Here is a 12,838-nt window from a genome sequence, read left to right on the forward strand (position 1 = left end):
GAAGCAAACAAAGGCAAAGTTTAGGTTCCTCTAAAACTCACTTCTGACATTTCCTCCCATGTGAATGCTTGCCTCTGCAGATTGGTTTTAGTGTAGATGTTCGCATCATGTAATATGATTTGGGGTGCAAGAAGCACAGCATTTTTTGATGCTGTCAACTCAGATAATATATGTACATAAAACCAAAATGACACGTAAATTCATTATTCATTGCAGGCACATGCCTCTTGTGCCTGGTTATTGTATCAGATACAAAGAAGACAGTGTTTGTAATGCCCGCTATCAGAATGGCTTGAGGTCAGAATTTCATCTGCATTTCTTCAGGCTCAGGATTTGTATTTTCCCAGTGTGATGTCCATAGCTAGCTACAATGCTCCTGTAATCAGTAGATAACAGAGAATTTTTTGGCCAAGGCACGGTTACGCTAAATATTGTTTTAACTTGGCTAACCTGAGTGCAAAATATCTAACATTAGATCAGATTTTATGAATTAACCAAGAGCATGTCTTCGGTGCCTAGAAACATAGTGAGCGTGTTTGCCAGATAAGCTGTTACTCTCTGTTGCAGGAGAGAGACAGTAAAAGCTATGAAGCTTTGGTAATGGCTAAATATTGTATTAAATACACAGAGTAAGAATGCACGTGCCCCTTCCGGCCTGCTCATGGGGGAATCTACTACATACGGCTCTGTGAAAGGCTGCAGTAATTCTTTAGGCGCCGAGCAATATTTTTAAGTGCTGCTTTCTGAGAAAACCTGAGGTATTTTTGTTTGACTACTGCTGTGCAAGTCGTTCTTTAAATCTTTAAACATAAACAAAAGAAGGGGGGGGGGGTGGCAGGGGTGGGGGAAACAATCTGTATTTTATGAGCAGAAGTTAAAAATGAAATTATTTGCTTTACCTAGAGCATTGAAAATCATGTTGCAATTAGACTGATGCAATAGCACACATTACGAAAGGGTCGCACGCACAATTCGCAGAGCCCGCTGGAGAAAAGCACGGGACTGGAACAGCAGCGGTGTTGTGGGTCTGCAGGCAGTGTGCTGGCAGAGCTACGCGGGGGAGATTATCGGCTAATGTGGAGAGAGGAACACCAAGAAAAATAAAAACTCTGCCATTCCTGTGTATCCCATAAAACGGGGGGCCAGGGGGGGAAGGAGGAGGGCGACTTGTTTTATCAATGTGCCTACTTTAGCTGTGCCACCGAAATAATCCGGTATGGAAAATGTTTTCTGTTAGGTGAAAGAAAGAAAGAATGGAAATGGAAGCTAATTTTGAGCTAATATATTTTGCAAGCTGCTAATAATAGCGGCGTTTTATTCAGTGCGCTCTATTTCTACAATAGAAAAGTAAAATTCCTTTGGGTTAACTGAAACATCTGTTGAACAAATTGGTTCAGTTTCATGAGTCTGTTACTAATTCTGAGAAGTAGATGGTGTTTTATAAAACCAGTAGAGTCGGGGGGTTAGTGCCCATATTCTTTCATTTTTTTTACTATTATTAAAGTAGGGCATTTTGAAGTGTTATGTTTTCATGAATACAGTAATACTGTGGTTACTATTTCTAGCATTTCAAGTTTTACCTTTGCTTTAATGAGTTTTCTTCACTGTTTTTAATCGACATTACTAATATTCTTTAAAGTTGTGTGTTTCCAGCTTTTTATCAAGTTCTTAGTAATGAAGGAGTTGAGTAATTTCTTTAAAAAAACCTCTTTTGGTGCATTTCTGCTTGTATTTCCTTGTTCCTAATTTTTTTCTAATCTGTTTTACTTATGAAGTTTGGATGTTAACAGAATTTTAGTTGCTCCTACTGCTCCTACTGTTTTCTCGTTTGGCCTAATTATTCTTTGTAACTTCACAGTTGTGGGAAGAATATTGTAGGTGACAGATTGGTTTATGGCTTCACATGGTGGAAGCTAAGAATGTCATAAGAGTCAATGAGATCATGTCATATGAATTAATAAAAGAAGAAAAAGGGAGAAATTAAAAACCGTTTCTAAGATTCTGTTCCCATGCGTCAGGAATGCTCTAATTTCCTCTCATACACATACACGCAGTTTAGGTTTCTCAGGTGCATCTCCTATCAATATCATCACTGAAAGGAAATCACAAGTAATTGTAATGTTAGTATGCAGTTCAAATTAAGTTCTGTGTGCTTTACTGTTCCATATATAAAATCAATGCAAGTTCTGGTGTACTATATGTAACTAGCTGTAATACTTTGACAGATTTAAAGGGAAAAGCTGAACTTTGAATTTAGACAATGAATATATATTTTCTTTGTAGTGCATATATTATGTGGAAAATACAAGACTGGCATTAAGCATGTACACTCAATGTGATTGTAAGTTATGGCATTTTCAGCTTTGTGGTCAGGGTGTCTGTTCAGAGTAGCTCAGTGTATAGGTAATGAAGGATGTGAACGGAAGTTGGTGATACTTTCTAATCTACTCTCTCTACTTATCTCTACTTTAACAGATAATTTCCTTTACTTTTTATTATGGCTCTTTTTGAAGTTTTAATATATGTTAATTATGTGGTAATTTGGTTGTCTTCTTTAAAGTAGAAGATAATGCAAGTATAAATAAGAGGGACAGCAGTGTGGGATATTATTGCTTTTGAGAGATTGCTGTGTTGAGGAGGAATGGAGATGTATAGTCAAGTTTTGTGAAGGTGCATGCGAGTATTGGCAGTGCAAGGAACCGCCCCGCTGTTGATAAGATGTTCCAAACAACCCTTGTGTCAGTTTTGTCCTTGGTGCAGCTCGCTGAAGTTTCAGATGACGTGCATGAAATGAAGTGAGGGGGAAGTTTTGTGGCTGAAGTCCTGTGCCAAGTCTTTTTGAAGTTGTATGCAGCAGCTGTGCTGTAGCTAAAGAAAGGCTTTCTTTGCCTCCATCGTAACATCTGCATGATCTTTAACAGCAGAATTATTCCACTATGATGTATCGTTTAGCTAATCTGGGTTGCCTTTATTAAGTCTTTTTTTCTTTTCCTTATTATAAATGCTTGCCTTACTTTTGGGAATAAGTTTGCAAAGATCTGGACTTGAGTGCTTCTGTGTAGAAACAGTAGGCTTCAGTAAAAAAAAAGTCAAAAGAGTTGAGACTTCGAGTTTGAGTCTGTAGCTCAGTGGGGCTCTTAAGGTAATCGGGCATCTTTAGACTGCACCCCATGAATTGGCTTTTTCTATGTCCTCTCTTGTTTGGAGGGTAGGGGTTGAACATGGGGCCAGATTTTGTGGAGATATCACAAATGCGGCATCACTGTGGGTAACCTTGGTCTAACAGCTTCCAGAAGCGTGGCTTGCACCCTCCCTGCTGAGGTATTACCCTGTCTCCTTTGTGCCAGCGCTGCTGCCGCCACGACTCTGGGGTGAGTTGGCTCAGGGAGCCAAACCAGTGGTCAGCTAACCGCATTTTTGGTTGGGTTACTTGGCTGGCTCTTTAACTCTTTGAACTTGCTAACTGCAGGGTTGGACAGATGTCTGTGCTGAAGATGTCCTGGAAGAGGGATGGCAGGACCCGCTTCTTCTAGTCAGACAAGCTTGTCTGACACTTCAAAACCGTGCCTTGACTTGAGGCAGGAAGAAAGCAATCGAGGGAAGTGTTTTTAAAGAAGTGCATAAGTTAGACTGTATACCATGTTTACTTTGAAAGTTAAGTGAAGAGAAATCAATATATCAGGTGTAATTGAATTTGAAATTTTAGCTTTAGTGTTTCTTTTAGTTGGAGGGTTTTGCATAAGGACTTTTAAACTGAATCTTTATTTAATCTTCTTCCAGTTGGAGACTAAGAGGTCTGTAATTGTTCACTCTGTTAGCACTGCAAAGCTGGCAAGTTCTCATAGTTAAAGGGTGGGATCTAATGGTCAGAAATAAGAAGTTGTGGTCTTGGAGAGCAAAACAAAGGTAGTAGAAATGCTAACACTTCTCTGTGTTAAGGATTTTGGTGATCTTGACTGTAACTATCTTGCATTTATAGGGGGTACTTGACTCTCACGCAGTATGTCATGAACTAAATCTGGAGAAATACATTGTAAATTAAATGGGGGGGGGGTTGTAAATAAGAATTATCACATTTTATCATCAGGAATTACTGGATATGCATTTGCTTTTCAGTTGAACAATGTGATCAGTCTTCCTGCTGTAATCTAGTAGGAAAATGACTGTCAATGGAAAAGCAGAGTGCTGATTTATGTAATTGTACTCATTGCAGAAGTTTGGTTTGTGAGATCCAGTTAACATAAATAAGCAAGGTAAGAGAAAAGGCACAGGAAACATACTGCTGCTTATTAGGGTTGTTAAATGGTATTTTCAAAATTATCTTCTAGTCAAATAATGATTTTCTTCGATGTATGCTGGGAGGACTGTGTTACTCCCCATACTCAGTGTCTATAACATTGAACATATACTTGCCACAATGAAGAATTGATACCATACTGTGCAAAATAACAAAGCTGCTATTACAAATTACTTGAAATACTGCTTATTGAGTGGAAAAAGATAGCTCTGCTGGCGTGTGTAATTCAGAGTGCAGCCTGTCTGCTCGGGGGAACGTGATGCGCCCGCCTCTCTGTCCGAGAGTGACCGTGACCACGTCACTGGGGACTGAGCACGCCCCGGGTGACAGCTGGGCATTTCAGTCTCACACGTGGAAAACATATGTGTTTCCTAACGCCTAGGAGTACGGTTAGGTCCTAGAAATAGAGGTGCTTGACAGCAGTAGTCCAATATATACATTTTATCTACATGTTTAAAAATAGTTAGTAAAATAAGATCTTAAGATCAGTCTTCAAAACTGAGCACATTTAATACATTCTGGTTCCAGCAACGTTACTGTGAGGTAAGGGCGAGCAGCCGAGGACTTGCTTCAAAAACAGGAAGTGCCCACATTTATATAAAATTGCATAGTTTCAGCTGTCATAAATGTGGTTTCAATGCAGTTGCAGGAGTAAAGCCCAAAGTAGTTATAACCAGCTTACTTCCTCTTCCAGTCAAAGTGCAAATAGGCATATAATTAACAATCTGTGGCTCATTTTCTCTAGCTGGACTAAGTATTCTGTTTCGCCTGTTCAGTCACTGTATAAACAGAGGGAACTTGACTTGCTTAAGAACATTTTAAAACACAAATATTCTTGGTCATAACCAGGTCTGCAGATTCACAAAACAAGATCTTCGATTGCCCCTCGAGCTTGGCAGCAGAAATGAGACCTGTGAGTGTGGCTGGCGTGCCGCCAGGCTCCTTGGAGAAGAGCGAGCCTTGCCAAGTTGGCTTCTTGCCATGGTAAACTGCATGGGGCAGCAAAACCTGCTGCAGAGCTGGTAGACAGTTTTTCTCTTTAGGGACTTCCCTTCTTACATTCCATTACAAATTGGCTTTATTCAAAGTCTTTTATCATTAATTTTTTGAGGACTGATTGCTCAGCTTTTTTGGACAGCTTTTTTCTGAGTTAATTCATCCATCCTGCCTTTGACTCTGCTCATGCACTTAGCGTGGCAGAAAAGCATGAGTACAAAAGGATAAGAAAGAGTTGTTCTTCTGGTCCTGTACCCTCTCTGGTTGGTTCAAATGTGTTTTAGGCTGCTTGGGGCCTTTGAGGAGAGCCCTAACTTCTCATCCAGAAAGGACCTGTCATCACTTCTCTGTCTCTGTTGATATCAGGCACTTGAGCAGCAAATACCTACTGAATATTCCCCACGTACTCTGCTTGCTGAGAAGAGCTGGTGCGGAGCCTTTCCAGGGAAAGGGAGCTCTCCCAGGAGAGTTTCTCCAGGGAAGCTCTGCTTGGTTACTGGAGCCACATCACTTGCTGCATACGGGAATCGACAGTGGGCCTTTTCTTCTTGTGACAGATTCTTGGAGAGAGGCTTTTCTTCATGTGAGAGGTAGCACTGCGTTTTGCAAAGCCCTGTAAGAAACCTTTAGGCAGAGCTCAACAAACATTACTCTGTCCTAAACATAATATCAAACATTTCCCTTACCTTTCATAGCTTTCCTCTTCAACTATCAGATAAGTAGTGGAGAATACTTACTCAAGACCTTATGAAGTATCAGACATTCATAATGACCATCTTTTGACTTTATGCAAGAAAGCTAATAGTCCTTAAAAGAACTATTTCATGCGGTGCTACCCCAGGTTTTCCCTTCTTCAGGAAAAGCTGACTAACCCGTTTTGTTGTAACTGGAACAACGAGAAGAGCTACCCCAATGACCAGAACCTTGACTCATCTTTCTGAATGAACTTTTAAAAGCAAAAGCAGTCTTAACAGCCTCTGTGTAAAAACCAAGATACATCCGACAGCGAAGGGAACAGAAATCAGGACAGAGTTCTGCTTTGAGCTCCCTAGTGTTTTTAGCTGTAATTTAGCAGGGGAGTCAAGGGAAGACCAATGAAAGTGAGAGCTCCCTTGCATCCTGTGAAAAAACCATGGTGGTTAGATATATTGAGGTATTTCTTTCATTCTAAATAAAATATGGAAACTCTCAGGATGCAGCAAGGTTTATAACATTTTTAATTGTGTAAAGGATTCCTTCCTATTCTTTAATTGTGTAAAGGTTTTAAGAGAACATAGAGCTGCCACTCTGAAGATGATACTCGTACAGCTTCTGCTGCTGCTTCTGCTTACTCTGTGTCTGTGTATGTAGGTAATAATTTATTATAACATCAATATAACATTACCGTCAGTCATTCAGAAGAGCCTTATCTTAGATGCTTGCCAGAGTTACTCATGTGTTTCTTTGCTTAGCGTGACGTGGCCGTATTTTCCTTCATGGCTTAGTTCCTAGCCCAAGCACAGGCGATGAAATGTGCTCACATTGCACTGTGTTTTATCAGTGAGTTAAGGGATTGGAAGGACTTGTGTTGTAAAAGAGGACAGTAGGGCCAGTCAGTTCGACGCAATGAATAGATTGCTCTTATTCGTAGAGGAGTATGGTCCAAACAGTGGTCTGTGGGCCAAGACCAGCCTACAGGAAATTTCCATCTGCTCTGCTTTTTACCAAAGGAGATGGAGAGCAGCTTTGCAGCAGCAAATGTTGCCCAGCAGTTGGAGGCTTGCCACAGTCCAGTTTACAGGGCTGCCTCCAGGGGAGTGCAGTAGAAGGGGCCAGGTAGAAGCCTCCCTTCTCTCATGGTCTGGTGTTATTTCCCTGATAACATCTTTACAATATTTCTAGGTTAGTTACTTGTGGCATGTGCAGACTGGTCAGGCTGGTGACTGCCCTGGGGACTAGGAAGTGAGGTCTGTGAGAATTAGCTGGTGGGAGGATCTGCATCCAGCTACCAAAATATAATTGCAAACCCCTTGTAATAAGTGACCTCTTTTAATAGAAAACACATCCTTTAAAATGGTTCATTTACAATGCCCTTATCAATTACGAGCTACCATGCCATATAAAAACCATCTTATTTGCCTATGAAGTAATTCAGATTCAAACTTCTAATTGACATTTGAGAAGTCAAATACTATTTTTTGAGTGGATTTTGGTATAATAGTTTTAGATTGTCTTTTAGGAGAATTTTGAAATTAATTTGAGACCGTAACTATTAAACCTGAAAAGAGCATGGGAAGCTGGAAAGCTCTGTATATACATAAACCAAACATTTTTTAAAAAAATTAAAATTAAATTTGTACATTTACTCTTCATTGGCATGCAGTGATAGTCTATAAAGTTTTTATTATCCTGAGATGATACACATACCCATTACATGAGAGCACCGAATATCTTTTTAATCTATGCAGGTCATCCAAAGCAAATGCCTCCGACAGTTATCTTCCACACTTGGTTGTGTATTTTGATCATCATAAGGTTAAATACTAGATGAAGATTTAGATTTTTATATGATTTATATTTGTTAACTTTTGCATTTTTTCAGATTCACTGTTTTAAGAATTTTCACACTTAGGAAACCATTAAGCTCTTGTAATAATGAAGATGGTTCAGGTGAAAATGTACATGATTTTTCTATTATTTCAAAGAGGGTGCTAGCTTTAAGATCTTGACTTACTATATTTCTCTCTTTCAGCTGATGGTAGAAAAACCTTTAAGTTTTTTTCTATGTATGTTTTGTGTATGTGTATTCGTACAAATAATCTGGATTACTTAATTCAAATACAGTCAAATAGAGAAATATAGGCATTGTTGTAAAGAGTCATTGCAATTAGCCTGGCCTCTAATGTGTATGGCAGAATTGTCGTTACATAAAACTGAATGAAAGCAATTCTCCTGCACCACAGTTCCCTGGTGTCATTGCTCTATGGACCTACATGAAATCCAGGTACTTGTAAATTCCCCTGAGCCTCATCAGGCTCCTGTAAGGTTTCTGGCTCTGGCATCAAAGATCTGTTAACTGGGGACAGATTGGTTCTCCTTATCAGGAATGGGGCCCTCATGAGGCAGCTAACCACATTGCTAAGATCAGTGTTGAACTCTCCAAATTGCCCCAGTAATAGAAAAGAGTAGTATAAGTTCATGCTCAGTTGCAAACTTTCTAAAATCACTTTCTGCACTGTAGAAAAATGAGAAGATATGAAGACAAAATAGCAAACGGCTTTATAGTGTTCCCATGCTACTGGATCACCCTGGGGTTTGAGTCAGGTTTCCTGAGTCCTCAGCTTCCTTCAGTCTTGTCCTCTCTTGCAGTTGATTGAGCTCTGCTCTTGATCAAACTTTTCTTGCTAAGGTGAAAAATTTCCGTGTGTTCAGACATGTAGATACCTTTCCGTACCTTCAGCCTTCCCGTTTGTGTTCTTAAGAGTCAGTTCTGTTGCTTTGTTTTCTTTGTTTCTTCTTTTATACCAGGCTTTTTCCACTGTTCTTTGCCCATTCTGCTGCTGGTAAGCCGAGTGGAGTGGGTTTCCTTTGAACATCATCCATCTTGCTTTCCCCTGGACGAAAGACTATTCACTTGTTCCTGGCCTGTAGGTGACACCAGTCCTGTTAGCAGATGTCTGAATGCTGTGTCTATATGAGCACACACTTTATTTATTTTTTACATTTATGTATATAATACATAAAAATATTTATGTTGTATATAATTTTATATAGTATCTAATAGCTAATGTCAGGTATATGATTGTTAGTATTAATAATTTTATAATTAATTATTTTATTTATATATATATATATATATATATATATATCTGCCAACATGTTTTCCAGTTGGATAAATCTGTTTCATGGCTTTAAAATGTTGATTTCTATTTTACTTTTTGTTTGTTTGTTTAGGAGAAATACAGCATTACCAGTAGCTTTTTCTGTTTTCTAAAGATCAGGCATTGACTGCAACTGATCAGTTTATGGAAGTAGTATATGACTTGATGGATAGCATTCTAAAGAGATGTGCCTCATTAAAGAGTGTGTAACAGCTTGGGTTCAGTTCCTGTGTGTTTTTATTTTGGTGGGACTCCTACGTAGCAATATTCTCATTCAGAAGATTTCTGTATGTTTTTACTCTAAGGTTCCAGTTATTACCTTTAATAATTAAAAGGTGGTCTCAGGGCTTCTCCCAACTTCTGTTTGTTGTTTGTTCTTTCAAATCTGGTTTCCATTTCAGATAGAGTTCTTACATTTTCCAACAGCAAGAAAAATTACAGGTTTCAGTAAAGTTGTGGCACTTTAAAGTTCTGTTTGTTTCTGCAGGATTTTAAATTAATCTTCTGTCACTGTTGTTAATAAGGGACACAAAAATGAGAAAAAATTCAGCATTGTTATGAGCACGTGGAGAATTATTCAAGTGTTAGTAGGCATATAGATCAAAGGTCTACCTTGTCTGGAAGTGTGTTAAACCTTTTAGACGTGAATGACGGTTCTTTGAGAATGGAACAACTTTTTTCTAACTGCATTTGCAGAACAGAGCCATGGAAGTATCTCCAAGCACAGACACGGGTTTAGAAGTGCATATTTTGTGTTTTTCTGCTTTTGACAATATGTCCAGACACGGTCAGGTCTGAAATGGGTAGGTTGTTGGTAACGATGCATAAATGCAATAAACTTTGCTGGCGGATGCCAGAGTATCAGACTTGCTTTAGGAGCTGCTAAGTAAAATCCTATGGTCTTCATTGTACAAGAGGTGAGATCATGGACTGTTTTGGCCTTAGGATCTATATTTTGATTTACTTATTTCAGGTAATTTATATTCTGTCTTTTAGTAAATGATGGGGGTTTCATAACTGTTTGAATCTTGTATATGAACATATTTTATGACCTGCTTAGAAATGGTTTAATGCTATTATTTGATTATTCTCTAGTATATATTACTTAACTGATCTTCTCAGTGGCATGGGCTTGCTTTTGTTCTGTTACATTTACAAAGGGTTTAGCATCTAAGAGTCAAACGTGAAACGGTGCAATGCAACTATTCATGTGAGTGCTGACTTGTGTTTATATCCTTGGAGACAGAACACGCTTGCATAAACGCTAGATTAAAAAAAATTAAAGGATCGTAAATCTGTCACAATTCATAGATTACAGTAAAATACATGTCTATGGAAAAGTATCTCTTTATTTATCTGTGTCTCCTATTAGAAGATAAATGGGGCCTGTGTGTCTGTTTTCCTTTGAAAACTGTTAGCAAAATCTACAAGATGGATTTAAATATTGTGATACTACTTTTAGGTGATCTGTTAGTATAGCCAGCTGTTTAGTTTGGTCCATCTAAATTAGCTTTCTGTGAAATTATAAGAAGCTCAAATATTCTCCTTTATTTTTAGCCTCATTTCCTATGGAAACAAGGCTCATGAGGTCACACCATGCACTTGTGTACATGCACACATATCTCCCCTCGGTAGCTTTTGAATCTATTGGTGATTTCGATCACATTTTTTGGCACAGTGGAGGTCTCAAAATTCAGATCCCACAAGTTTTGTGAAAATAAGTAGCTGAGTATAGATGGAAGCACCTAAAGGTGCCCTGACAGAGGGAAAGGTTACAGCATGAAATAATCTTATTAGTTGCCTGGGAATCCTAGTGATGGGAAAAGAGAGACTTTAAACAAATGTCCCAACTGTGGGAAAAGCTTCGTTCAAAGCTTTCACCTTTCTAGACACCAAAGTCAACCAACCAGGAGGTGTAAATCTGTGGGAGATGAGGCTTAATTAATTCTGTTGTTCATGGGACTACTTGTTCCTTAGATATTTTAATAACAATAATATCAGTAGCATAAATGTTTTCATGCAATATATTTTTGCATATTTAATTTTCAAGGTAAATATGTAGGGATATTTTTATGACAATCCTAATTTTCAGAGACAATTTTTGTTTTTATTGTCAACATTAATTTAAATGTTTACAGAGCATCTTCTCTCCGTATTAGGACAAACTGAGCAGTTGCTTCCCCCTACTTTTATGCTTTCCAGCCCTATTTTGCCTGTGGTTCTGGATTGCAACTAGCCAGAAATGCTGGAGCATTTTGTGGAGAGAATTCATGGCACCATGGTTGTGCTCCAAGGGAGTTAACCGGGAAGAACAAGGTTGGTACAGTACGCTTTACTGAATATGGAAATAATAATAATTATTAAGCTAACCAACAAGAAGTGTATTCTTAATAAAACGTGTGGGTTTTTTTAGTGTAGTCATATGACTGTATAATACAAAAATTGCTTTGAGAGTGGGTCAAAGATTACACATAGCAGAGACTTGTGTGATTGGTTATGAACAAGCGAAAATAGGGTAAACTTTTGACCCGGCAGCAGCAAATGGAACTGTGTAAAGCACCTACAGATGGCAGGATTTAACATATAGTCGGTCTCTCGCCCTTTCACAGCAATTACGATCATATTACACCAGGCACAGAGGGGAAGGCGCTCCGTAACTGTAATACAGTGCGTCTTTGAAAGTTTTGAATATGCAGTTGCGTGTTTCGTTTTTGCAGGACCATCAATTAGCTTAGCAAGAAGAATTCCACTTTTGTTGCTTGTGTTTGACTCGACGAGTTCCTGACCAGTGTGCCAAGTCCATTTGGAACAAAAAAATCATTTGAACGGTCTGAATAATTTTGATAATTCAGACTGCAGTGGATTTATTGCTAAGCTTGAAAGACTCGGTGAAAGTTTTATGCCATTGTGCTGCTGATGTGGGGTTGAAGGGACAAGGAGAATCTGGCTTCAGAGAGAGGTCTGGGAAACAACACTCCCAAACCCGCTCCTTACATCCTTGTGTAGGTCTTCCTGGTTGAGTTTTAAGTTTGCAAAACTTAAACAGCAAAAAGACCAATTGATAAACTGTGTTTATTTGACAATATTGTGACATTTAGACAATTCAGTGGCTTTCAGTTTTGTTTGTACCTATGAAATACTTCACAAATTAGGAAAAGTGAGAGTCTTGTGAATTAGAGACAAATGATTGCTCTTTTCCTGTGAACTTGTCGGTTAACAAAATCAGAAGCCCAGTTGTGCTTTTGGCACAGAGTGATATAGTTCTGAAGTCATCCAAGCATATTTTGTGTAATTCACTGCCTTTTGGGGAACTGACTGAAGGGGGGGAGCGGGAGGGGATGGATGTTTGTGTGTCTGTGCGTGCACGTGTGTGGAGTTCTCCCATGTTTGGTTTTATTTATCACACTTTGACGTATTGGCACTCGGGAAAGAAGTTTGAATTATAGAAGGTATGCTTCCTTCTACTTGTGATCCAGCCACTATCTCCCCTTCCGTCTCTTTGCTTTGCCTTCTGGCCTGTAATCTGATGCGTGTGCCAGATGTGGGGAGGTGGAGCAGAAGCAATCCAAGCTTTTAGACCATTTCGTGGAGGGGGTTATTTTATTATATCTGTGGTTCACAAAAATTTTCCTTTGGTTTTCCAGAATGACTTCTACGGAGAGTAGAAATTGCAAGCATATGGTAA

The 12,838-nt window shown here is 38.9% G+C and overlaps 1 protein-coding gene across 6 annotated transcripts in view; it reads left to right on the plus strand.

Annotated features, from left to right (window-relative positions):
• NCOA2 (nuclear receptor coactivator 2) overlaps positions 1-12,838 on the plus strand; it is a 197,530-nt gene that overhangs the window by 71,163 nt on the left and 113,529 nt on the right. The gene's annotated exons all lie outside the window — the stretch shown is intronic.

Source organism: Ciconia boyciana, chromosome 2, assembly GCF_034638445.1.
Source record: "Ciconia boyciana chromosome 2, ASM3463844v1, whole genome shotgun sequence".
Classification (NCBI taxonomy): Eukaryota; Metazoa; Chordata; class Aves; order Ciconiiformes; family Ciconiidae; genus Ciconia; species Ciconia boyciana.